The sequence below is a fragment of the Lissotriton vulgaris genome, chromosome 8 (genome assembly GCF_964263255.1).
Source record: "Lissotriton vulgaris chromosome 8, aLisVul1.2, whole genome shotgun sequence".
NCBI classification, from domain to species: domain Eukaryota; kingdom Metazoa; phylum Chordata; class Amphibia; order Caudata; family Salamandridae; genus Lissotriton; species Lissotriton vulgaris.
The window spans coordinates 1,352,233,072-1,352,259,144 of record NC_141696.1 but is presented as its reverse complement, the minus strand read 5'-3'; the positions used below and the strand labels follow the sequence as shown (position 1 = coordinate 1,352,259,144).

The window sequence follows — 26,073 nt, the reverse complement described above, 5'->3', positions numbered from 1 at the left end:
ATTTTTTCTGAAACAAGGTGACATTTTTTAAGGGATTGTGACTTAACAAAAATGCCATAATAACAGGAAAGGTCACCTTTGGACTTTAATTTTTTTTTTCTAAAGCCATTAACCTCTTCATCATAAACAGTAATGTAATTTTTTGCAAGTTATTCAGTTGTCTTTCTTGGGTTGATTCTCTGTAGCTATAGCTTTCTAAACATTTGATTGTTTACCATTCCTTCTTTTGCATTTGGTAAAATATCCCAGCTACTTCATGTCCTTTGATTCATTTTCTAAACATTGGTTGCAGAAAAAATAATAGACCATTTATTTGGAGCACATCACTAAATTAATTTTCTTGTCGTGATTGTTGTTGCACAACTTGATGACACTTATTTTGCTTACCTCAATATGGAGAAATGTTTAGTGATCCAGATTAAGATTCAGCTTGGGTACATGCAGGTTAAGTAATATGAATGCCATTGAATATGAATACACCAGTTGTAAAAAGCAGGATATTCAGTTTGCGGGCTGTGAGTTGAACCAGACTCCCAGTTGTTCACTTCTTTTAGATACAGGTGCAGCACTGCTTTTCTTCCAGAGGAGTTCTAAGGTTAGTAGTTCAGCCATTGGGAAAGTTCCCATAAAGATTTAAAAGACTACAAAGCTGAAGATACAAAAGTACATCAAAATTCTGAACTGCCGCTTCTCCATGGCCATTCTCTTGTAGTGATTTAGTTGTACACCTTTTCTTTCGGTCATGGGTAGTCTGTAGTGACTTGGCAGAATCGGTGTTAGTTCCTGTTGTTTACCTAATATTTTGTTCTTTGTAAAACGTATTTCCATTTAAAGGTGCACAGCAACTGTTTAACAGTTGATTTTATCTTCATCGGACATCTTTCCCAATGTTACAGTTGACAATACTCTTTATAGTCATATAAAAAGTAAATAGGCTCTGTTGCTTTGGGTCTGTTTTTCTCAATTTTTATTTGTTTTCAAAGTTTACATGCACAAACCGTCTCATAAAAATTGACATTCTTAATGAAACCGTCCCATCAAAAGAATGTCTGGGAAAGTATGCTGACAACCAAATAAATAGACTTTAGCAGTGCAAAGACTGTAGAGCACAGAGCCACATACATTTTACCTCCTAGATATGCAACTGTGAATTTGAGAAGCAAAACCAGTAACAGGCCCAACTTCTACCTCCCCATCAACCAATGATCCCTGCAACATGGTGTACCCCAATCATGTGACCTCCCACCTTGGCAAAGTAGATTAACTGCACTGTGTGGCCCAACTGGTATACCAACCCAGGAAGCAGATCGGTCACTGGCGAGGAAGAATTGCGATTCTCCTATTAACATGACCGGAGAATCTGGATTTCATTAAAGACACATAGGCTAACATTATGCATATAACTTTTAATGCAGACCCAAGCAGCCGCATACATCACAAAGCAATAGTGCCATATTAGAACGTTATAAACCAAACAAAAGGCATGAGCACTAGGCAATCAGCCTCTTTTAAATGTGGTGTAAAGAAAAGAAAGGAAATGTCCAATAAACTTCAATGAAAGGTCCAATAAACTTCAATGAAAGGTCCAATAAGCTTCAATTAAAATTCCAAACTTGAAGAAAGATGGGGGATGAATAAAACGTCCAATGATATAAGATCCGTGGGACAGGAGTCACGAACATGAAGTCACGAGAGATTATCTGAAAAGGAAAAAGGTGTAAATAATTCTAGAAATACAAATAATAAAGAACAGTTCTGCAAAGGATTATAAACAATATAAGCTTAAGTTAAACATTCAAATAAACATATCACAGAAGCCAAAGAAAGATATGAAAAATAAACAGTTATTTTAAAATCAACCGCCCTAGGGAAAGGGTGGGAGGGATAATGTTAGCCTCCGTGTCTTTAATGAAATCCAGATTCTCTGGTCATGTTAATAGGAAAATCGCAATTTCATTACAAGACCGGAGGCTACCATTATGCATGTTGGTAGCCATGTAAAACCGCATCAGACATATGAGTGATTGGTTTGCAATAGTGATGAGCAAAAGTTCTAGAATTAGACTAATCAGCAGCTTTAAGGATATCATCTAACTTTCCACCTGACCGGAATGACTTACTAGCCATTGCACCTCTGATAGAATGTGTTTTGAAGAGACTCAGATCGACACCTGCAAGGTTCATAACAATTTTAAACCATCTTGGAATAGAGGCAGAAGAAATACTTTCGTGAGGTTTAACAAAGGAGATAAGTAATTCATTCACACCAGAAGGGCGAAGAGTGTTCATTCTCAGATCGTTTTCTTTCATACAGTGCACGACACAAAGTTTATTGCATATGTCAAAGCGTGGGTAAAAAATAGAATTAGACATAGTCTTGGTTCTTCTATGCAGTTCAAATTTGACTCCATATATATCATAAGATCAATAAGAAATATCTAGAGCTTTTACATCAGAGACCCTACGACAGGAAATCAAGCAAAGAAGAGTAGCTAATTTGATAGAAAGATTCTTTCTGTTCAAAAGAGTTATCTGGCCAACTACAGAAAAGGTCAAGAATTAAACGTCCCATAGAGATTGATATCTAGGTTTTGGAGGTCTTCTAAGTCTGATTCTCTTAAGTATTCTCAAAATAATAGCATGTTCGATGCATGTGGGCTGCTGAATTCATATCTGTGCATAGATCCCCGCCTAGTGTTGGGTCCGGATGATTGCACATTGTTGTCCTGGAAGAGTCTTCGAAGTATCACGAGATAGGTGGCTCCTCCCCTGGACTACAGTGCGCATGGACATCCTCTCCATCCTCAGATTGTTTTTTTCCGCCATTGGGTTCGGATGTTACTATCTTAGCTCAAGTTAGGAAAACTTTCTACAAAGCCAAAAGGCTTTCGACACCGTCGGTATTGTTTCGTTCGGTACCGATAACTTTGCTTCGAGAGGACATCGAGGAATTAGCCGGGTTTTTTTTCCACACTCGACCAGATCTTCGATCTACGATGGAAAGAAGCCCATTCAAAAGATGTCCACTTTGTAATGCAAAATACCAGCACATCGATGTCCACCCGGTGTGCAACAAGTGCCTGACTCCGGATCACAACGAAGCCAACTGTATGGCCTGTGCCCGGTTCAGGTCGAACAAAACTCTTCGGATTCGACGCGCGGCTCGATTGGAGTCACAGAGATCAGCGCCTGTTCCAGAAAACATCTTCGGGACAGAAGACCAAGAGGTCGTTGATCTGGAGGATCAGGAAGAACACTCTGATCCGGCTTCGGGCCATGACTCCGAGTATGACACCGAAGACGAAGAAGTATTAGAAGAAGACGAAAACGTTGTCGAGGAGGTAGGAGACGACGCAGAGGCCCTTGGGGCCGTAGAAGATAGCTCAGGCGAGGAGCTAGGCCCAACCGGCTATATGGGGGCCGACGATGAAGCGCTCATTAAGGCTCAGGTCGAGGGATCGACACAAGGCCTTACCCGAGATCTACAGAATCGTTCTACAGCCCCGCATAAAGGCCTGGCTTCGAACATATATAAAGAGCCATCGGTATAGAAACCGCCATCGGTCGATCAAAAGAAAACGAAACCCCCTCGGACCCGAAGAAACAAACAAAGGCCGTCGATACCGAGAAGCTCAAAACGTCATCGAGACGAAGGTTGGGGCACCGAAGTCCAAAGTCAAGGCTGTCGAACCAACGACACCGAAGGGAGTCGACACACACAAAAGGCCCGAACCAAAAGAAGGGTTCGATCCTCGGTCGAGGCCTGCGGACAAGACCAAGACTGGCTCCAAGGACCCTGTCGAGTCGACGCAGCCGAGCCCATTCATAGCCAAAGAGGTGTCGGAGTCACTCCAACGCATCAAAGATAAGGCTACGGCGGTCGGGCTGAAGAAGGCCCCAACACCGTAGCTGGTTGGAAACGTTCAGACCGCATCGACACCAATCAAATTCGGGTTGCCACCGACGGTGCATCCGAATATGTTCGAACCAAAGAGAGGTATCGGAGCAATTAAAAAAGTGTCGATGGAAGTGGAGGCTACAGAGGAGCCTGAAGAACAGGAGTCGAGGCAGTTCATCGACTCGGAAACTGGTAGACTGTCCATATATAAAAGGAAGATAATACCAGAAACACCCATGGAGTCATATAGGATTCCTTTAAAAAAGAAAAGAGATTAAACAACATTGCCAGTTCTTGTGGAACCTCTCCAATCCTATGGACAAGAACCTCAGACTTTTTCACCCACATACTCAGATGTGGATGCAGGGGATGACGAAAATGAGGATGACACTTATCATGTGGACACTGATCCCGATGATCAGAACTAACCATGGGCAGACCCAGCTGACCCAAAAGATCCGCAGTCTGCCCCTGACACACATGTGTACAGTGTAAAAACATCTCCTACTGAGGACACTACTGCCTTTAACGCACTTATTGAAAGAGCAGCGAGTAACCATGACGTGCAACTACATGCTGACCCTGTGGAGGAAGACTTTCTGGTCGACACCTTTTCCACTTCAGAAAGAACAGTCAAGACCCTGCCCATGCTAAAAGGAGTCCTTAAGCATGCTGGTGACATTTTTAAAGAAACCACCAGGGGCAGGGTATTAAACCCAAGAATTGAAAAGAAATATAGACCGGCACCTGTGGACCCTACTTATATAAGAGGACAGTTGCCATTGGACTCATTAGTTGTTTCAAATGCACGTAAAAGAGAAAACTCCCAGACTACAGGTGATGCTCCTCCTCCTGACAATGAGTCGAAAGTACTGGAAACTTCGGGAAAAAGGGTGGTAGCCCAGGCAGCTAACATCTGGCGCATTGCCAACACTCAGGCACTCTTAGCCAGATATGACAGGTCCCATTATGATACCCTTGACACACTGTTGCAACACCTACCAGATCAGTACAAGGAGGGTGCAGAACTACTAATCCAAGAAGGAAAGCTTATAACCAATGCTTCCATCAAGTGCGCGCTGGACGCAGCTGACACTGCAGCTAGGGCCATTAACACTAGCGTCATGTTAAGGAGACATGCCTGGTTAAGAATATCAGGCTTCAAACCGGAAATACAAACTTTTAACCTCAATCAGCCAGTTAACCCGGACTACTTATTTGGACCTGAGGTTGACACCACCCTTGAAAAAATTAAGAAAGACACCGAGACTGCAAAGTCTATGGGGGCTCTGCAGTCCCAGCAGTTTCGGGGTGGCTCCTTTCGTCGCTCCAATACTAGAGGACCTTCAATAGGCCAATCCACACAGCAGACACAGTACAATTAAGGAAATTCACAATCCACCTACAATAAAAACAACAGGGGTGGATATCGTGGAAACAATATCAAGGGCAGAGGAAGAGGAAACAACAATTCCAGATCCTCTGCCAATACCAAACAGTGACGCCCTGTCACTGCCCCCCGACCATATAACACCTGTCGGGGGGAGACTACAACAGTTCCTGCCGGTCTGGAAATCCATCACCACAGACAGGTGGGTGAGAGACATTGTCCAGTACGGGTATTGTCTGGAATGAACATCCACTCCACCCAGCATACCACCAAGACACCGTTCTATGTCCGCAGAGCACTTGCACTTATTGCAGCAGGAGGTCGTCAGCATGCTGCAAAAAGGAGCCATAGAGCTTGTGCCTGTAGAAGACCAAGGCTCAGGGGTGTACTCTCTGTATTTCTTAATACCCAAAAAGGACGGGTCTCTCAGACCTATACTAGACCTCAGGCTTCTAAACAGATACATTCTGTCAGAGCATTTTCATATGGCTCTCCTTACAACAGGTTCTGCCGTTACTCAGTCAGAGAGACTTCCTCGCAACACTGGATCTAAAAGATGCGTATTTCCATATACCCATACACCCATCACACAGACAGTATCTCAGGTTCACTATTCAGAATCAACATTATCAGTTCAAAGTCCTCCCTTTCGGAGTAACAACAGCACCCAGTGCCTGGCGACAGTAGCAGCACACCTAAGGAGACAGCACATACATGTATACCCTTATCTGGACGACTGGCTTATTCAAGCAAAGTCGGCCCAGCAGTGTGCCAGCCACATGTCCCACACCATTCATCTCCTTCACAATCTGGGATTCTCGCTGAATTATCCAAAGTCACATCTTCAACCCGCCCACGTGCGGCAGTACCTGGGCGCGACAATAAACACTCTGGCAGCCAAAGCTCAGCCAAATTCGGTGAGAATAAACAGCACGTCAATGGAATCAGGCTCAAGGACAATTGAAAGACCTAGTGTTGGTGAGCGGTCGGGCATACAACTCGGCATTGGTGGAACCCACAAAACCTTTGCAAGGGCCGACCGTTCCAGGAGCCTGTGCCACAGATTATACTAACGGACGCGTCTCTCCAGGGATGGGGAGCTCATGTACTCCACTACACAGTGCAGGGATTATGGACAGCACAGCAAAAAAAGATGCACATCAACCTTCTAGAATTGATGGCAATCTTCATGGCAATGAAGGCTTTCAAAGTACACTTGTGCAACAAAGTCGTGTTGATCCGGACGGACAACATGACTGCCATGTACTACATACAGAAGCAGGGAGGTACACACTCTCCACGGTTGTCTTTTCTGGCTCAGAGCATGTGGAAGTGGGCCATTCAAAGGAACATCTTCCTCATGGCGAAACACCTCCCGGGCAAGGACAACCAGATGGCGGATCTGCTCAGCAGACACAGCCACCAGATGCACGAGTGGGAGATACATCCATCGGTACTCCAACCGTACTTCCAGCAGTGGGGTAATCCAGAGATAGACCTATTCGCCACAAGGGAAAACGCATAATGCCAGAGCTTCGCCGCCAGGTTCCCACATCCGCAGTCACAGGGAAATGCGATATGGATGAACTGGTCAGGCAGATTTGCGTACGCTTTTCCCCCAGCACCTCTAATACCGCTGGTGGCACGCAAGCTGAAGCAACACTCGATGATACTCATCCTGGTTGCTCCAACCTGGGCACGCCAACCATGGTACACCACGCTAGTAGAACTTTCCGTGGTACCGCATCGAAGACTGCGGATAACACCCAGACTTTTAACGCAGAGCCATGGCGAAATTCAGCACCCAGATCCGCAACAGCTCAACCTGGCGATCTGGCTCCTGAAGTCTTAGAATTTGGCTACCTCAACTTGCCACCAGAATGCATGAACATCATCAAGGAGGCAAAAAAAACCACAACCAGAGCATGTTATGCGGCTAAATGGAAGAGGTTTGTCATATATTGTAACAATAATGACATTAACCCACTGGATGCATCTATTCAAAACATTATCTGTTATTTGTTGCACTTATACAGATGTAATCTGGCGTACAGTTCCATTCGTATACATTTATCCGCAATAGCAGCTTATCTTCAAAACAGGCAGCACCTCTCACTATTCAGAGTGACTGCCATTAAAGCTTTTCTGGAGGGACTCAAACAAGTAATCCCTCCCAGACACCCACCTTCACCTGTATGGAACCTGAATGTGGTCCTCGCCAGACTGATGGGACCACCTTTTGAACCTCTACACTCTTGTGAGATTCCATTTCTTACCTGGAAAGTTGCTTTCCTAGTAGCCATTACCTCACTAAGAAGAGTTAGTGAACACCAGGCACTAACCATTCAAGAGCCATTCATACAGGTCCACGCAAATAGAGTTGTACTACGCACCAACCCTACATTCATGCCTAAGGTGATTTCGCAGTTCCACATGAACCAAACCATAGAACTGCCTGTTTTCTTTCCTAATCCAGAAAATGTCGCAGAGAGATCTGTACACACATTAGACGTCAAAAGAGCTCTTATGTACTATATAGACAGAACACAGGATTTCAGGAAAACAAAACAACTGTTTGTTGCCTTTTCTCCACATCACAAAGGCAACCCCATTTCCAAAGCAGGAATAGCCAGATGGATAGTTAAGTGTATACAGATTTGCTACGTAAAGGCTAAACGCACACTAACCATTCCTCCGAGAGCACACTCCACACGTAAGTTGGGAGCCTTCATGGCTTTCCTGGGGAATATTCCTTTAGCAGAGATATGTAAAGCAGCCATATGGTCCACTACACATATATTTACAAAACACTACTGCGTAGATGTACATTCAAGACAGCAGGCAGCTGTAGGACAGGCTGTTCTCAAAACTCTTTTTCAGACTGCTGCAGCTGGCACGGGCAGCCGCCGCTAACGAGAAGGACTGCTATATAATCTATGCACAGATATGAATTCAGCATCCCACATGCCTCGAACCAAATATGCTACTTACCAGTATGCATCTGTTCTTGGCATGTAGGGCTGCTGACATTCATATCGCCCACCCTCCCCCCCCGGCGCCTGTAGCAGCTGTAGCATTCAGAATTACTATGTAGCATGGATATCACTCACTGTATTACACTCCATCTCTGCCACAATGGCGAAAAACAATCTGAGGATGGAGAGGATGCCACTGTAGTCCAGGGGAGGAGCCACCTATCTTGTGGTACTTCGAAGACTCTTCCAGGACAACAATGTGCAATCATCCGGACCCAACACTAGGCGGCGATCTATGCACAGATATGAATGTCAGCAGCCCTACATGCCAAGAACAGATGTATACTGGTAAGTAGCATATTCGTTGTACCTACCGTTTTACCGTTGACTAGGGAATGACCAGCGGAAATAGCCGATCTATAACAATTGATAGATCTGTAACTTAGACCTCTATCAAATTGTTCTCCAAGAAAATTAACTATATCAATGATAGGTGCCTCCACGGGATCCAGATCCCTTTCCAAGCACCAACGTAACCAAACTTTCCAAATGTTGTTATACCAGTAATGTGTGCCAGGGGCCCATGATTCACCAAGGAGAGCTGAAGCTGTCGACGAAAGTCTTGCGAGATCGTTGGATCTCCTGACACTCTCCAGGCAAGAAGGTTCAAATTCCCTGTTTGAACAAGAGGGTGAATTTGTCCGTCGACGTCTGTAAGAAGGTCTATCAGGGAAGGAATTACGAAGGGAAGATCGTAAGTTAGTTCCAGGGCAGTAGGGAACCATGCTTGAGATGGCCAAAATGGGGTTATCAGGACAATTGAAGAGTGTTGATGTCTCACTTTCTGAAGGACTCTCTGGATCATGGCAAATGGAGGGAAGGCATAAGCGTCGATCCTTTCCCAAGATTGGAGAAATGCGTTTACTGCTAGAGCACCTGGGTCGGGCATCCAGCTGTAATAAGTCTCCAATTGGAATGTTAGTCTGCTTGCAAATAGATCTATTTGGAAAGGGCGCCAGAAATGATTGAGGGAATTGAAAACAGACGTGTTGAGTTTCCAGTCGCTGTAGTCTAAGAAGAACCTAGAGTTCCAATCTGCATAAAGGTTGGATTTGCCCAGGAGATATTCTGCTCCGAGAGAGATTTTGTGTTCCAGGCAGAAAAGCCAAAGTTTCTTGGCTAGGTTGGAGAGGTCTTCAGATTTGGTACCACCCAAACGGTTTGTCGGCGACAGCGAACTTGTCCATTTTCAGAATAACTGTTCTGCCTTGAAGAGAGTGATTGAAACTCATCAGAGCATAAAGCCCTGCGGTTAACTCCAGGTAATTGATGTGGTGAAAAGATTCTTCCTGAGACCAAATCCCTCTAGTGTTCTGATCCTGGAGACAAGCACCCCAGCCATGAAGACTCTCATGTGATTCCAAAATGAAATCTGGTGCTGAACCAAAGATCGCTCTGCCGTTCCATGCGTCCAGATTGTCCAACCACCGGGTCAGTTCTGAGATGGCCTCCTGGTTCAAGGAAACGATCTCCGTACCAGAGGCCTGATCTCAGAGCCCTTGCTTTTATTCTTTGAAGGGCTCGATATTTTAGGGGGCCCGGAAAGATAGCCTGAATGGAAGAAGAGAAAAGGCCCAAGAGTCTGGCCAATTCTCTTAAAGAGAGATTTTGTTGCTTTCGCACATGTCTAATCTCTTTCCTGATTTTTTAAATCTTCTTTGGAGGAAGAAGGAGAAGGCAGTTCGTGGTGTCTACGGTAAAACCCAGGAATTCCACAATCTTTGAGGAAGATAGTATGGATTTTTCCTTGTTTATGATAAAACCCAGGCTTTGTAAAAGGTCTAAAAACAGTTTTCAGATCTTGGATGATTGAATTGTAATCTTGAGACCGGATAAGGATGTCGTCTAGGTAGATGATGAGACGAATACCTTTTTCTCTTAGAGATGAGGCGACTGCCCTCATCACCTTGGTGAAACACCAAGGGGCTGAGGAGAGGCCGAAGGGAAGGGCTTGGAATTGAAAAAGACAGATTTTCCAAATTAACTGAAGGAAGGGTTGATGTTCCTCTGCCATAGGAATGGTAAAGTAGGCATCATTCAGATCTAATTTGACTAACCAGTCCCCTTCCAGTAAGAGGTCTCTTAGAAGATGGATGCCTTCCATCTTGAAATGTCTGTAAACAAGGTATTTGTTGAGTTCCCTCAGGTTTATGACGGGTCTCCAACCTTTGTCCTTTTTTTCTACAAGGAAAAGAGTGCTTATAAATCTCAGAAATTCCATAATCTATAATTGAACCTTTCTGAAGCATCCTCTATTATTTTTTCCTGATCTAAAGTAAGGGGGAATTACTTTGGGAAGTGACTTTTGAATTGGAGTTTGGGTGAAATCTTTAGAAAATCCGACCACGGTATTTAAAACCCAAGGGTCTTGAGTGATAAGTTTCCAGTTGTGGTAAAAGAATTTCAGTCTGCCTCCCACTTTCGGTTTCGAAGAAAGGAGGGGAAGGATAAGGGAGAGAAGTACTCGCTTTGAAGGTTGGTGTCTGCATAAGCTCCTCTAGCTCTGAATCCTCTCGAACGGAAGCCTCTTCCTCTTGGGGGGTAGAACTGAGGTTGATTGGAGGGCTTGTATCCTCTTCCACCATAACTTTTAGATCTGGAGTATGGCCTTCGGTTGAAGCGGCCGGAAGATTGGCCCCTTCTTCCGACCCTTCCAAAAAGGTTGTTGGAATTGAAGACCCTTTTCATGTTCTGATGGGCTTTGTCCAAAGCAGTAAATGTCGAAACATATTTACCGAGGCTTTTAATTAAATCTTCCCCGAAAAGTAAGCCTTTTGGATTAAGAAAGGTTTCTTTGTCAGCCAAGTTGCTGAGGTTGTGGGCTAATCTTGGTCAAGACTACTCTTCTCCTCTCTGAGTTAAGACCTGCATTTGGATTGCCTAATAAGACAAGCCCTCTATGACTCCCACCCCGAATTGAACGGCTGTCAAGAGGGGAGTCGTTAAGGTAGCTCTCTTCGGCGGCATCAATAATTTTAGTTTAAGGGCCTAGAATATCTAAGACCTTGTCTTGGCAGATTTTAAGAGATCTTTCTAACCCTTTACGAGGGTCTCTGCCGAGTTTAAAAAGGTAAGTAATAAGTTTGGGGTCGAGATTTGGGGTTTGGCAAACTCTACCCTCGATTGAAGGTCTGGGGCATTCGGCTCTTAAGAGGTTGCGAGTCTCCCTCTCCAAGGGATTCCTTAGCCATTTAGTAATAAATTTGCATACATGATCATGGGGGGGTCCATTCCGAACTCCTTGGATGTTTAATACTAAAAGGAGAGAACATCTCCTCCCCCGGGGGTCCATGATACTATCTTTAGATGAAGATGGAAGATTCTCATTAAAAAGAAGAGAGTCAATATCTTGATCATCCTCATCGAGGTCAAGGATATATTCATCTGGGAATTCTGAGGCATTATCAACATGAAAGTTGTCATCATGTATAAAGTCGAGATCATTTACATCATCCTGAGCACTTTGATAGTTTGTGCCGCGAGGGACACCTATGTATTTTGTGCCGCTAGGGACACCTGAAGTATTCGAGGTGCGAGGACCTCCATTGAATCTCGAGGGGCTAGGACCTCCTGTGCTCTCTGGAGTAATTTCAATATTTTTAGATTTCTTACCCCTTGTCTGAGTGAGACCGTTCTCGTCTGTTATGTCAGGTTCGGGAAAGTCATCCTCTTCAGAAGGGAATGATCTTTTTGAAGACATGATCTGGGAGAGTGTTGAGAACATACAGGATCTAATTTCCTTATGAATAAGGTTTTTAATAGCCTCATTATTAAAGTCAGATTCAGCTGCACTAGCGTGATCTGAGTCTGAGTCAGACATAGTGAATAAATAAATATATATATATGATCCTCCCTATATTTATTATTAATAAAAAAAATTGACATATATATATATAAATATATATATATATATATTTTTAATAAATAGATCAGATAAAACTTTTTTATACTAAATAGGTGAGGGGTGAAAGGGGGGGGGGGTGGACTAATGGAGAGGGTCCAGTAGGACAAGGAGACTTAGTAAAAACTATCACTCCATAGAGTGAGTTAAAATAAAGTATATTGGTAAAAAAAGAATAGTGTCAAATTTGGTGTTTTAAAAGGTTTTGCACAAGAATGCCTGAATATATTGCAGTGAAGGGTAGACGAGCTCTGTAACTGCCAGCTGATCCACGACGTGAGCAACTGAAAAAGCTGTGCTAGAGCGTCCTATCAGCTGGCTGGCTTCCTACGAAGGAGAGGAAAGTTCCCTGGCAACTCGCGTACGCGACGCAGGCGTTGCCAGGGTGCACTCCTTTAACGGCGCTCGCTCGAGAGGTCCCAAACAAAACGGGAGCATTGAGGCGGTAAGCGTCGCATTATCTTAAGCGAAGCACCAAAAGCAAATGAGGGACGGCGGAGAGGAACCTATAAGCGGCGATCCTCTCCCCCGAGTATTGATTAACTCGGCACTAAGAAAAAAAAAACGAGGTTCGGAAGGGGGTCTAAAATCTACGCCGGTCTCCGTAATTTGGAGACCGGGAGAGAAAACGACTCAAGGGGGGTAATCTAGAAAGCAACAATCGTGATAAGGCAAATCGAGTAAAGTGGTTGTAAATATACAAATCTCAAGCTTAATACAGGCAATACAGACGATAGTACATTGGTGAAAACAACATCATATCAAGGTAAATAGAAAATTAATATAACAAACAGTTACACAAGAAAAGTAACAAGAGAGGTAATGAACTTCTCTGATTGGAGCCGCATTTAAAAGAGGCTGATTGCCTAGTGCTCATGCCTTTTGTTTGGTTTATAACGTTATAATATGGAACTATTGCTTTGTGATGTATGCGGCTGCTTGGGTCTGCATTAAAAGTTATATGCATAATGGTAACCTCCGGTCTTGTAATGAAATCTAGTAATTAATAGTGAAATTGGTAATATGAGACCAAATATAATGCCAAGCATACAAACCCAAGGCAAGTTATGTCATAATTAATGGGGTTGGAGTTTCAAATAAACGGTTTCCATACTTTGTCAAAGAGAGGCTCTGATCAGTATGTAATAGTTTTGCAGTCGGCTGTCTTTGCCAGTTCGGTCAACCATTTCTCATGGGGCAGTAAAATGGGTTCTGCCATGGTCTAAGAATACATGTTTTTGCTCTGGCAAGTGAATTCACCAGCCAGCGGCCCCTATGTTTAGAGGAAACCGCCTCACTGGACATGTGGAAAGTGCCAAGCCTGTTGAAGGGGAAAAGTTGACAACATCTGTGTCTGCTAGTCAACCACACTACCTCCAAGTAAGGGCCCAGTCTACTGCAATCCCACAGAAAATGGACAAGATATCTTCATTAGCTCCTCACCTACTATAGTGAAGGCAGGGCCCTGCTTGCGCACATTGCTATGTTAGCATAGGCTTATTAGAAGTTTAAGCATCATTTTACCTTTTTGCAGCTTTTGCACACAACCCTGTATGTAACTGTTATTGTAGGTTAGGCTGCGTGAATTTCTTCACATGAGAATGACTTGTTTTCAACATCCCTAGACTTACATCGCGACCTTAGTCTGCACAGTGTGCACAGAAGCCTCCAAAGTTAACATAACAAGGTTAACTGTGATTCGGGCTGATCGGCTCACGCTCTAGACAAAACATGCACGCAGCTGCAGCTAACTACAATTCTGGCACCTTTCATATTGCACTGCATGCATGATTAGGACTTGGAGAAAATCTGTTTCCAGATAGAGAGAGCTTTAGCAGATCCTGCTGTGATTCATCTCTACTGATCTTGGAGGTATGGGGTTCCCCATTCAAGCCTAAGAGGCCTTCTATTATTATAAAACCTAGTCCTTAGCAAGGGAGGTTGGACCTGTCTCCACTATCATTATAATATGATTTCTCCCTTTGTGCTTTATGGAATTGTAACAATGCTGATCGTATTATTTTTAATCATATGCCTGCTTATGGTAGCCAAAATACTGCATCTTGGAGCACGTCGTTAAAATAAATATTTTAACCATTTCTGTGTCTCTAATCACGTTGTGGACTGGTATGAGAATAACAAACAACAGTGTTCTTGATTCCCACCATTCCTGAGAGTAACCTAAGTCGCATGTTCTGGGTTGTCTAATCATTGGTACCTTTGTTATAAGACGAAGAGCTAATGACACTGATGCTAGGCGTTTAGGGGTTCTAGGTACTGAGGTGAGTTTTTGGGTCCACCACAATTCACTGAGGTCCTGGGTCTCTGTGCACATTCTGTGTACGAGCAGAATCCCTGCAACACTCCATTATTTAGAAGGCGGCAGGACCCCAGCTCTGCCCATCTGGATTGGTTACCAGTAGCAGGTGAGGAAATTCTAGAAGTAAGAAAACTTCAGTCTCGCCTCTCTGAGGCAATAATCATGGGAGGAAGGCAAACTGTCTTCTGGCGGATATTCATGCTGCAGTGCACCATATTATTCAGTATGCCAGAACACCCAGGCTGCAGCCTTCACCAAGGTGGAGAGGTGTCGCCTCTAAGTAACCCATACAGTTCCAATACAACTCCCTTCAATCAGCTCTGGTGCTCAAGATACACCCACAGCAGAGAGGATTGCATAGCTATCTATCTGTGTGTTTTTCCATTTCTGTGGTTACACCCAAGTCCAGACTAAGACTGGAGCTCATAGAATGACGAATTAGTCATACGCTGGCCCACACTTTCTATGAAGGCTGTTTTCCACCCAGTTCGAGGCATGTGGGCTGCTGAATTCATATCTGTGCATAGATCGCCGCCTAGTGTTAGGTCCGGATGATTGCACATTGTTGTCCTGGAAGAGTCTTCGAAGTATCACGAGATAGGTGGCTCCTCCCCTGGACTACAGTGCGCATGGGCATCGACTCCATCCCCAGATTGTTTTTTTCCGCCATTGGGTTTGGATGTCTTTGGTTCCCTCTTGTCGGAATCGATAAGAATTAACTTAACTTTACTTGAGACCAAAAGGTCTTTAGGACTTACGTCGGTATTGTCTTGCGTTAGGCTTCGCAACTTTCCTCGGCTCCAAGCCAAGCTTGTACTTCCGCGGGCTTTCGGCGCGGAAGGGCCTAGTCGACGCTCCAGACTCTTCGACCATCCATCATGGAACGAAGTCCATTCAAACGATGTCTGGTGTGTGCCTCGAAGTACCCGCATATCGACGTCCACCTGGTGTGCAACAAGTGCCTGTCGCCGGACCACGACGAGGCCAAGTGTATGGCCTGTTCCAGGTTCTGGTCCAAGAAAACACTCAAGCTCCGTCGAGCTGCGCGCCTGGAGGCTCAGCAATCTGCACCGGCGCCTACGGACATTTTCGATGCTGGGGAGGTCGAGGATGAAGATATCCAGGACATCTCAGAGTCTAACCCCGCGTCGGAGTTCGAGGACGAAGATTTCGGTGAAGTCGTCGAGGAGGTAGGGGACGACGGCGGGGCCCTTGGCACCATGGAGGATAGCTCGGACGAAGAGCTTCCTCAAGCTGACTCCAGGGCCGTTCAAATAAATAAGGACCAGGTCGAGGGATCGCCTTCGGGCCTTACCCGGAACCTTGTTGGGAGTTCCTCGGCCCCGCCTGCTGGCCCAGCCACGGACATTGGTACCGATTCACTCCCGGTGGCACAGAAACCGAAAGTGAAATCTACGGTCTTGACGCCAGAGATATCGAAACCGAAAGTGCGCATCGCATTGGTCGGATCGAAGACTTCGGAGGCCTCGGCGCCGAAGAAATCTAAGATGGCCGTCGAGCCGAAGAGCCACGTCAAAATGGCCGACCCGAAGGCTACTACGTCGAAGCCAAAGGTTAAGGGGTCGGACGCATCGGCGTCGAAGACTGTTGACGCCGGCAAGGGTTGACTCGATCACAAGAAGACGGTCGACGACCCCAAAAGGTCTCTTACCGACCCGAAGAAGTGGCCAGACGACCCGAAGAACATCTCTGCCCCGCTTCCACACGACAAGGCCAAGGGAGCTGCGCCGAGTGCGTCGACTCCGAGGGGAACCTCGTCGGACTCCACTCCAAAACCAACCGCTAAGGACCCTGTCGAACCGGCGCGTCCATCCGCCGCGTTCACTAAGAAGGTCACAGAGTCCCTACAGCGCATTAGGGACGGCGCCGCAGCGGTCGAGCCGAAGGACCCTCCGCCGGCAAAGCCTCTGGAGAAACCGGCGAAGGCGCCCATGCCGATCCTTTTCGCCTTGCCGCCTAAGACGGCGCCGAAGGCTTTCGCTGCTGAACCGGGGGCCAGCGTGCCCGAGAAGGTGTCTTCGACGCCGAAACCATCGTTGGTGGTCCTCGGCCCACGGCCTCGACAACTTTCGGAGGAAGAGCGTCAGGAACATTTCATCGACGCCGAAACGGGCAGGCTTTCCCTCCTGAATAGGAAAATCACCCCTGAGCCCCAGTTGGAGTCGTACAAGATCCCACTCAAACGAAAGATGGACTCTGCTGGTACTCCAATCTTGGTGGAGCCCCTTTCACCTCAGGCTCACGAACTCACCCACTCACTCCAATGTAGAAGCTGGTGAGGGAGACGACGAGGATGAATACAGCTATCCCGTCTACACAGACCCAGAGGATGTGGCAGAGCCATGGTCTGCTGGTGGCGAGCCTGGGGACCCGCATTCTGGACAGGACCCTCAGCTTTTCTCAGCAAAAACTTCCCCCTCTGAGGACTCTGCGGCTTTCAATGCCCTCATTGAGCGGGCAGCGGCCAATCACAACGTCGAGCTGCATGCTGACCCTGTGGAGGTCGACTTCCTATTTGACACCTTTTCTGTCTCTGAAAAGACTGTAAAAACTCTGCCAATGCTGAAGGGGGTTTTAAAGCACGCTGCTGAGGTCTTCAAAGAACCCACCAGGGCGAGAGTCATCAACCCGAGGATCGACAAAAAGTACAAGGCGGCGCCCACAGATCCAACTTATATTAAGGGACAGTTGCCTCTGGACTCCCTGGTTGTCTCCAATGCCCGGAAGAGGGCCAAATCGCAAACTACGGGTGATGCTCCTCCCCCAGACAAAGAGTCCAAGGTCTTTGAGGCTTCGGGGAAGAGGGTGGCAGCGCAGGCAGCCAACATATGGCGAATCTCTAACACGCAGGCGCTCTGGCGCGTTATGACAGGGCACACTATGATACCCTAGAGACCCTTTTGCAACATCTACCCGATGAATCTAAGGAAGGGGCTGAAATGTTAATACAGGAGGGGAAGCTAATCTCCAACGCTTCCATAAAGTGCGCTCTGGACGCGGCTGACACCGCCGCACGCGCAATTAACACTAGCGTTATGCTTCGTAGACATGCATGGCTACGGATATCTGGGTTCAAGCCGGACATTCAAACCACCATCTTGAACCAAACGGTCAACCCAGATCACCTGTTTGGCCCTGAGGTTGATACCACCCTTGAGAAGATGAAGAAGGACACCGACACTGCAAAATCCATGGGTGCCTTGCAGTCCCAGCAGTTTCGGAGTGGGTCCTTTCGTCGCTCCAATACTAGAGGCACCGAAAGGAGTCAGCTTTTGCAGTCAGCACAGTTCTACAAAAGCAACACCCAGACTACTTATGCCAACAAGGGTCAAGGTGGATACCGCGGCAATAACGCCAAGGGCAGAGGACGTGGCAACAACAGCTCCAGGTCCTCTACCGCCAACAAACAGTGACGCATTGTCACTGCCCCCTGACCACACAACACCGGTCGGGGGGAGACTCCAGCAGTTCCTGCCCGTGTGGAAGTCCATCACCACGGACAGGTGGGTCTGAAAGCTTATCCAATTTGGTTATTGTCTGGAGCTCACATCCACTCCACCCAACATACCCCCAAGGCACCGTCCTATGTCCGGCGAGCACTTGCACTTATTGCAGCAGGAGGTCACAGTCATGCTGCAAAAAGGGGCAATAGAGCTTGTACCCTTGCAGGAAAGAGGCTCGGGAGTTTACTCCCTGTACTTCCTGATTCCAAAGAAGGACGGATCCCTCAGGCCCATCCTGGATCTCAGGCCCCTCAACATTTACATCCTATCAGAGCATTTCCACATGCTAACACTGCAGCAAGTTCTCCCACTGCTTCAACAGGGGGACTTTCTGGCAACTCTGGACCTGAAGGATGCGTACTTCCACATTCCGCTACATCCTTCACACAGAAAATACCTCAGGTTCACCATCCAAAACCAGCACTACCAATTCAAGGTTTTGCCTTTCGGGGTCACCACGGCACCCAGGGTATTCACAAAGTGCCTGGCGACTGTGGCGGCGCATCTGAGACGTCAAAACATCCACGTCTACCCCTATCTGGACGACTGGCTCATTCAGGCGAAGTCGGCCCAGCAGTGCGCCGACCACCTGTCACACACCATTCACCTCCTGCACGATCTGGGATTCTCACTGAATTACCCAAAATCCCATCTCCAGCCCGCCCACATACGGCAGTATCTGGGTGCGACCATAGACACTCTGGCGGCCACAGCCCAGCCAAATTCAGTGAGAGTCTGCAGCATTCAATCGCTGATCCAAAAGTTCAGGCCTCAACACTCGCTTCCAGCCAGAGTGTTCATGCAGTTGATAGGCATGATGGCCTCCTGCATCTCCATTGTCCCGCACGCCAGACTACATATGCGTCCGCTTCAGGAGTGCTTAGCACGTCAATGGACTCAGGCTCACAACCAGTTGAAAGACCTAGTGTTGGTGAGCGGTCGGGCATACAACTCTCTGCATTGGTGGAATCCACGAAACCTTTGCAAGGGCCGACCGTTCCAGGAGCCTGTGCCAGTGATTATCCTGACCACGGACGCATCTCTCCAGGGATGGGGAGCGCATGTACTCCAATACACGTTGCAGGGACTGTGGACGCAGCAACAGGGGAAGATGCACATCAATGTTCTTGAACTGATGGTGATCTTCATGGCGCTGAAGGCTTTCAAGTTACATCTATGCAACAAGGTCGTGTTGATTCGGACGGACAACATGACGGCAATGTACTACATTCAAAAGCAGGGAGGCACACACTGTCCGCAGCTGTCTCATCTGGCTCAGAGCATGTGGAAGTGGGCCATTCAGAGGAACATCTTCCTCATGGCAGAGCACCTCCCGGGCAAGGACAATCAGATGGCGGACCTGCTCAGCAGGCACAGCCACCAGATGCACGAGTGGGAGATACATCCATCAGTACTCCAGCCGTACTTCCAAAGGTGGGGTCATCCAGAGATAGACCTGTTCGCCACAAAGGAGAACGCAAAATGCCAAAGCTTCGCCGCCAGGTTCCCACACCCACAGTCGCAGGGCAATGCGATATGGATGAACTGGTCAGGCAAATCTGCGTACGCTTTTCCCCCAGCACCTCTGATACCGCTGGTGGCACGCAAGCTCAGGCAGCACTCGATGACTCTCATCCTAGTTGCTCCAACGTGGGCTCGCCAACCATGGTACACCACGTTTCTAGAACTGTCCGTGGTACCGCATCAAAGGCTACATCTCACACCCAGCCTTCTGACACAGAGCCATGGCGACATTCAGCACCCAGATCCGCAACAGCTCAACCTGGCGATCTGGCTCCTCTAGTCCTAGAGTTTGGCTACCTAAACTTACCTCCCGACTGCATGGACATCATTCGGGAGGCAAGGAAGCCCACTACTAGAGCCTGCTATGCGGCAAAATGGAAGCGGTTTGTCATTTATTGCGAACCACAACATTGACCCGCTGGATGCTTCTATTCAAAACATCATCTGTACAAGTGTAATCTGGCCTATACTTCCATTCGCATTCATCTGTCTGCAATGGCTGCTTATCTCCAAAATAGACGGCACCTTTCACTCTTCAAGGTGCCTGCCATCAAAGCTTTTTTGGAAGGCCTCAAACGAGTCATTCCACCACGGACTCCACCAGCTCCTGAATGGAACCTCAATGTGGTTCTTACCAGGCTGATGGGTCCTCCCTTTGAACCACTGCATTCCTGGGAGATTCAGTTCTTGACATGGAAAGTGGCTTTCCTCGTAGCAATTACATCACTACGAAGGGTTAGTGAATTACAAGCCCTCACAATCCAGGAGCCATTTATCCAAATTCATTCCAACAGGGTAGTGCTCCGCACTAATCCTAAGTTTCTGCCCAAGGTTGTGTCTCAGTTCCACATCAACCAAACAATCGAATTACCTGTTTTCTTTCAAAATCCGGAATCATTGGCGAAGCGGATGCGCCATACCCTTGACGTTAAACGGGCCCTAATGTATTACATTGATAGGACCAAGGATTTTAGGAAGACTAAGCAACTCTTTGTCGCCTTTGCACCACACCACAAAGGTAACCCTATTTCCAAGGCTGGTATTGCTAGGTGGATCGTTAAATGTATCCAGATCTGCTATCTGAAAGCAAAACGCACTCTTACCATTCCACCAAGAGCCCACTCCACCAGAAAGTTGGGGGCCTCTATGGCATTCCTTGGAAACATTCCTTTGGAAGACATATGTAGAGCAGCCACATGGTCTACCACACACACATTTACTAAGCATTACTGTGTTGATATGCACTCCAAACAGCAGGCAGCGGTAGGACAGGCTGTTCTCAAGACACGTTTTCAAACTGCTGCAGCTGGCACGGGCGGCCGCCGCTAATGGAGGGACTGCTATTTATTCTATGCACAGATATGAATTCAGTAGCCCACATGCCTCGAACCGAATATGCTACTTACCAGTATGCATCTGTTCTTGGCATGTAGGGCTGCTGACATTCATATCGCCCGCCCTCCTCCCCGGCGCCTGTAGCAGATCAGTATTCACATATACTCATAGCATGGTCATCATTTACTGAGTTTCACTCCATCTTGCCACAATGGCTAAAAACAATCTGGGGATGGAGTCGATGCCCATGCGCACTGTAGTCCAGGGGAGGAGCCACCTAGCTCGTGATACTTCGAAGACTCTTCCAGGACAACAATGTGCAATCATCCGGACCCAACACTAGGTCGCGATCTATGCACAGATATGAATGTCAGCAGCCCTACATGCCAAGAACAGATGCATACTGGTAAGTAGCATATTCGTTCCGCGACATGGGGGCATGCTCTTAACAGTCAAGCCTGTGCTATGTTGAAGAGGTGCTGAGGTGTGCAGCCACAGACTTCTATTCAAGTGTCCATGAGCTGATCTCTTTGTCAAGAATATGGCCTTGACCAGTGTGTTATCTTGCTTCGCTGGTAGAGACCTGAATTTGAATGGAGTGTCACATTACATAATGTTATTCTTGATGCCCCTCCAACCGGAAAGTCAGGCGTGGCCAATGACCAGTATACCAGTTGGGGCAAGTGATGCGCGAAATAGTGTGAACCAATGTGGGACAAACGCAGGCCCCCTAACTTTGTGTGTGCTTGTAATTGTAGGTTCCTAACTGATTAGAGGGCCTTATTGTCTACGAGCAGTAGTGTTGTAGTTGCAGGCATTTATGTGCCCACTGTATGCAGTTCTTATACCAAATTATTCCTACCACAGACACTTACGTTTACATCAGCAACTCCATAATTGATGTATCGAGCAGTTGTGGAGCTCCTGTCTTTGGCCAGATCCTTCTTTGTGAGTAGGAATCCCAGATTAATTACCATTATTTTCGCTCCAGGGATAGCCAGGCCCTCTAAATTAAATATTATGTTCTCTTCTAGGGGATCCTCATCAATAGTCATTAGCACTGAATACTCCTGCCCATGCGCGGGGACCCTGGAAAACTATAAAAAATTATATATGAAAATATATATATATATCCTCTTGTAGCTCAATGGCGCCAGAGCCTTGGCGCTTCATATGCGGTGCAGTTCCCCACGGCAGAGCCAAGCCGTACAGTGTTCTTCACATCCTCTTTGTCAAGAAGAATAGAGACGCACTCACGGGCCGTGAGTGCTTCTCCATTCTTCTTGACAAAGAGGATGTGAAGAATATATATATATATATATATATATATATATATATATATATATATATATATATATATATATATATATATATATATATATATATATATATATATATATATATTATTGCACACGTTCTCCCGATTCTGGAGCCCCCGACCCTTCAAGGCATCCTCACAACAATGGGCTCGGAGTAACCCATCAACACACCATCCAGTGTACACCAAACTCGTGAGGACCAATACTGGAGAGAAAGCGCTTTTATTCAGGTATTAACAGCAGCGCAGCAGACTTCCAAAAGCTAACGTTTCGGCGAGTAGCCTTTCTCAAAGCAGGAAGTAGGAATGCCCAATCTGCAAAGTGCATTCGTGCCTGCCTTTTAAAATTGTTCCTCACGTGACCTTGCGCTCAAAATACAGGTCCCACAATGCATTGTCAGTTCGATACCACTTTCTGCCGGAAAGTTCTTGCTTTTATTTCACCTTTTTTCAGAGGTTGCAGTGTTCTTAAGTGACAATGTCATCGTTGTAAGTGTGGGTTTTAAGGCGAGTAGTCAGTCAAGATGAAAATCCTTAATGTGAAGTTAATTTTCGATTTTTCACTTCACCTGAAAATAAATATATTTTTTTTGTCACACATCAATGCAGCTACACTAGCATAGAAAATTAAAGCAATTGTAAACATAAAAACTGGCACCGTGCCTTTAAGGCAGCCATGACCCCCAGCTTACCATCATGCCTCAGGGGTGACAGTTAACTCAGTTGTTCTTTCCGGCACCTTCAGTCAGGATCTGGAGTTTTCAGCTCTGACTAATTTTTACTTTTTGTCAATTTTCGTTTTTATTTGTGATTTTTTTTTTTTTTTTTTTTACCATTCACTGTACATTTCTCACCTTGTAAACTGAGGTACTACCATTTTCTGCCAAGCTTGTTATTTTTCTATCACAACATGCCTTCTCTTTTTGACCCTTGCCCCTCCTGTGGCAAGAAGATGGCAAAGACTGACACACTCTGTGTGTATACTCTGCCTACCTGAGTCCCACTCCTCTGAAGCTTGCCAACACTGCAAAAACCTGTCTAGGCGTACTCCCAAGGAGAGGGAGAGAATTTGTCTCTATTACCTCTCAGAGAAGCAAAAATCGATGACTTCCAGTGAGGCAGAAGAAAAAGAGGTCCAGATCTACGTCAAGAAGTGATGTCCTGATCTGTTCCCCATTGGTGTCGGATAGACCGCCAGCAGCGAAGAAACGGGTATCTCGGTCGTTGAGACCACCACCGTTGATGATATCGGTGCATCACATGACGAAGAACAGACAGAAGACGATGAGTTCATAGTCGAGTCAACACATCACAGAATCGGTCTCAGTCAACGTTGCCTCAACGTTCGACGTCGAGGCATTGGACTCAGTCATCATCATCACATAGACGTTTGATGTCGAGGCGCGACGATCGACATTGAGGCCCAGATCCACACCGAATAGACATCGGCCAGCTTCTAGTAGACGTTCGCCTTCAGCAGTGTATCGCTCGGCGGCGAGTCTTCGGAGGTATCTGTACGATCGACGTCAAGGCATTCGCAATCAAGGTTGACGTCGAAGGCTTACACGCAATCGGTGCACCACTCTCCGGTTACTTCTCTCCCGACATCAAGAGTGCAATCACCATTGGTGATCCAAGAGACACTGACTCCATGTTCGACATCAAGACCCTCGCACCAGGAATGTCGATCCATCATACACATTCTGATCGATTAAGGTCATGGCGTCGTCAGCCTCGAGGTCACCGGAGGTTCTCCTATCGACGTCGAGCAGCTCAGCGTCCTCTCCTGAATGTCCCTGTCAACAGAAGACAGCGGCCCCTACACAAGTGGAGAAAAAGGAAGCAAACATCACCCTCTGTGCATCTCTCTCCCAGGTGCATGTTACCACTGCATCACTGGCAGAAATCCACAACGGGGCAGGTACGAGAACCACAGGACTATTCCAGTCCCCTACACAGATCACCACTGGCTCGTCTGGTTCAGGCAGTAGATCTCTCACCTACCACTCCCTCGAGGGGTCAAATCATGCTTGTACAGTGTCAACTTCTTCCTCAAGAAGGAGGTCTGCATCTTGTGGGCATCGGAGAAGACACAGATCACCAACACTTTATTCAACTCAGTCTTTGAAAAGGGACTATTCCCTGACCCTAACAGACCATGCACCTTCGAGGGTCTCTCCAATGGATGAATGTATTGGCCAGGGGGGAAACAAAATTAAGCATTGATATGCCTACCACCCCCCAAACCTAATCATTTGTGATTTTTTAAACGTTATACTAAAGATCAGCGGCAAGACCTTTGTTGCCTCTGGTACGGGGGCTTCTGCAGCCTGTAATGGACGTGTTTTTCACACCAGCAACTATCAAGACCGCACCAGCATGGATCTAGAAAAAATACAGGCCTCCAGAAGAGTATCTACTATTCCTTTGATCCGATCCACCTCCAGACTCATTGCGGCGACTAAAAAGACATATGCAGTGACCTCCTCCTCAACAGTGCCTCCCGATAATGAAAGCGGAGCACAGGACTCTTGGGGAGGAAGAGTCTGTGGTACTTCAGGCCCATGCTAAAGGTTTCCAGCGCCTCCGCTCTCTTGGGGCGCTACGATAGGGCTTTGTGGGACTCTTGAGAAAAGTTTAAGGACAAAACTTTCCAAGGAGGATCGCAGAGATTTCGAGGCGGTGTTTGCAAGAAGGTCGTTTGGTGGCTAATCAAATTATTAGTGCTGCAGCTGATGGAGCAACCCTCATACTTATGCACACAGGATCTGTGCCAGACGTTCGTCCTGGCTTTGGCTTACTGCACTAAAGCCCGAGGCTCAGCAACGGATCCTAAATCTCCCTTCCTAAGGATCTTCCTTATTCGGCATCCACACGGATGACGAGATGTCAAGGATGAAATCGGAGCTGGACACCTTGAAAGCGGTAGGTCTTGAAAAGAAAAAGGAGTTAAGGCGCACATAAAGGCCATACGACCGCTGACCTTTCCATCAGAGGCTTGAAACCCTACAGTGGCAGAGGCACCAGCAGCACCAAGCCACAAGAAAAGAGAAAAACAAGGACCCCAATCCCCCTGACACTGCCCCACCCGCTGCCCAATGAACTGCCGCCCCAGGGCTAAGTTTTAAAAGTGTAGGGGGGCCTTGGCCCCAGGGACCTCCACCCACTGTTTGTTTGTTTATGTTTACGGATTTATGGAGCGCATGGCTGCCCATGAGCGTCCCAGCGCTGGTGATAGAACAGATGGGAACTAGGGGGGGAATTAATTGGGGGAACAGCCAAGTCTTCAAGAGTTTACGAAACAATGGAAGATTAGGCTGAGCCCGAATGTTGATTGGCAGTGCATTCCACAGTTTGGAGGCATTGTATGAAAAAAGACGGCTTCCAGACCAGGCCCTCTTGATCCTGGGTATTGAAGTCAAATGAAGGTGAGTGTTATCGAAGAGTTCTGTTGGTTTTGTAGGGAACGACAAGGTGCTTTAAGATGGGGGGGTGGGGGGGGCCTTGCCATGCAGAATCCTGGGGCTTTTATTAATTTGTGGGGGCACACGACCTCCCAACTGCCCTGAGGACCACCACCCCGGGCTTTTGTATAAAATAATAAGTAAACCTGTGGGGGGGGGGGGGGCTCAAGGCCCCCCACACGCCCTGGGGACCGCCACCTCCCAAGGGGCAATAAGATATAAATGTGGGGTCCCTAATGGACCCCCGAGCCCTGGGGACCACCACCCCCGGGGCTTTGCAAACGTTGGGAGGGGGGCCGTTTGGCCCCCCTTCTGGAGCCCTTCATGGCCCTGGGGACAGCCACCCCCCCATGGCCGGTACCTG

At 46.9% G+C, this 26,073-nt stretch overlaps 1 protein-coding gene across 2 annotated transcripts in view; it reads left to right on the top strand.

The window, feature by feature from the left end:
• The window catches only part of CEP57 (centrosomal protein 57), a 595,025-nt gene that overhangs the window by 548,906 nt on the left and 20,046 nt on the right, over positions 1-26,073 (top strand). The window lies entirely within an intron of this gene.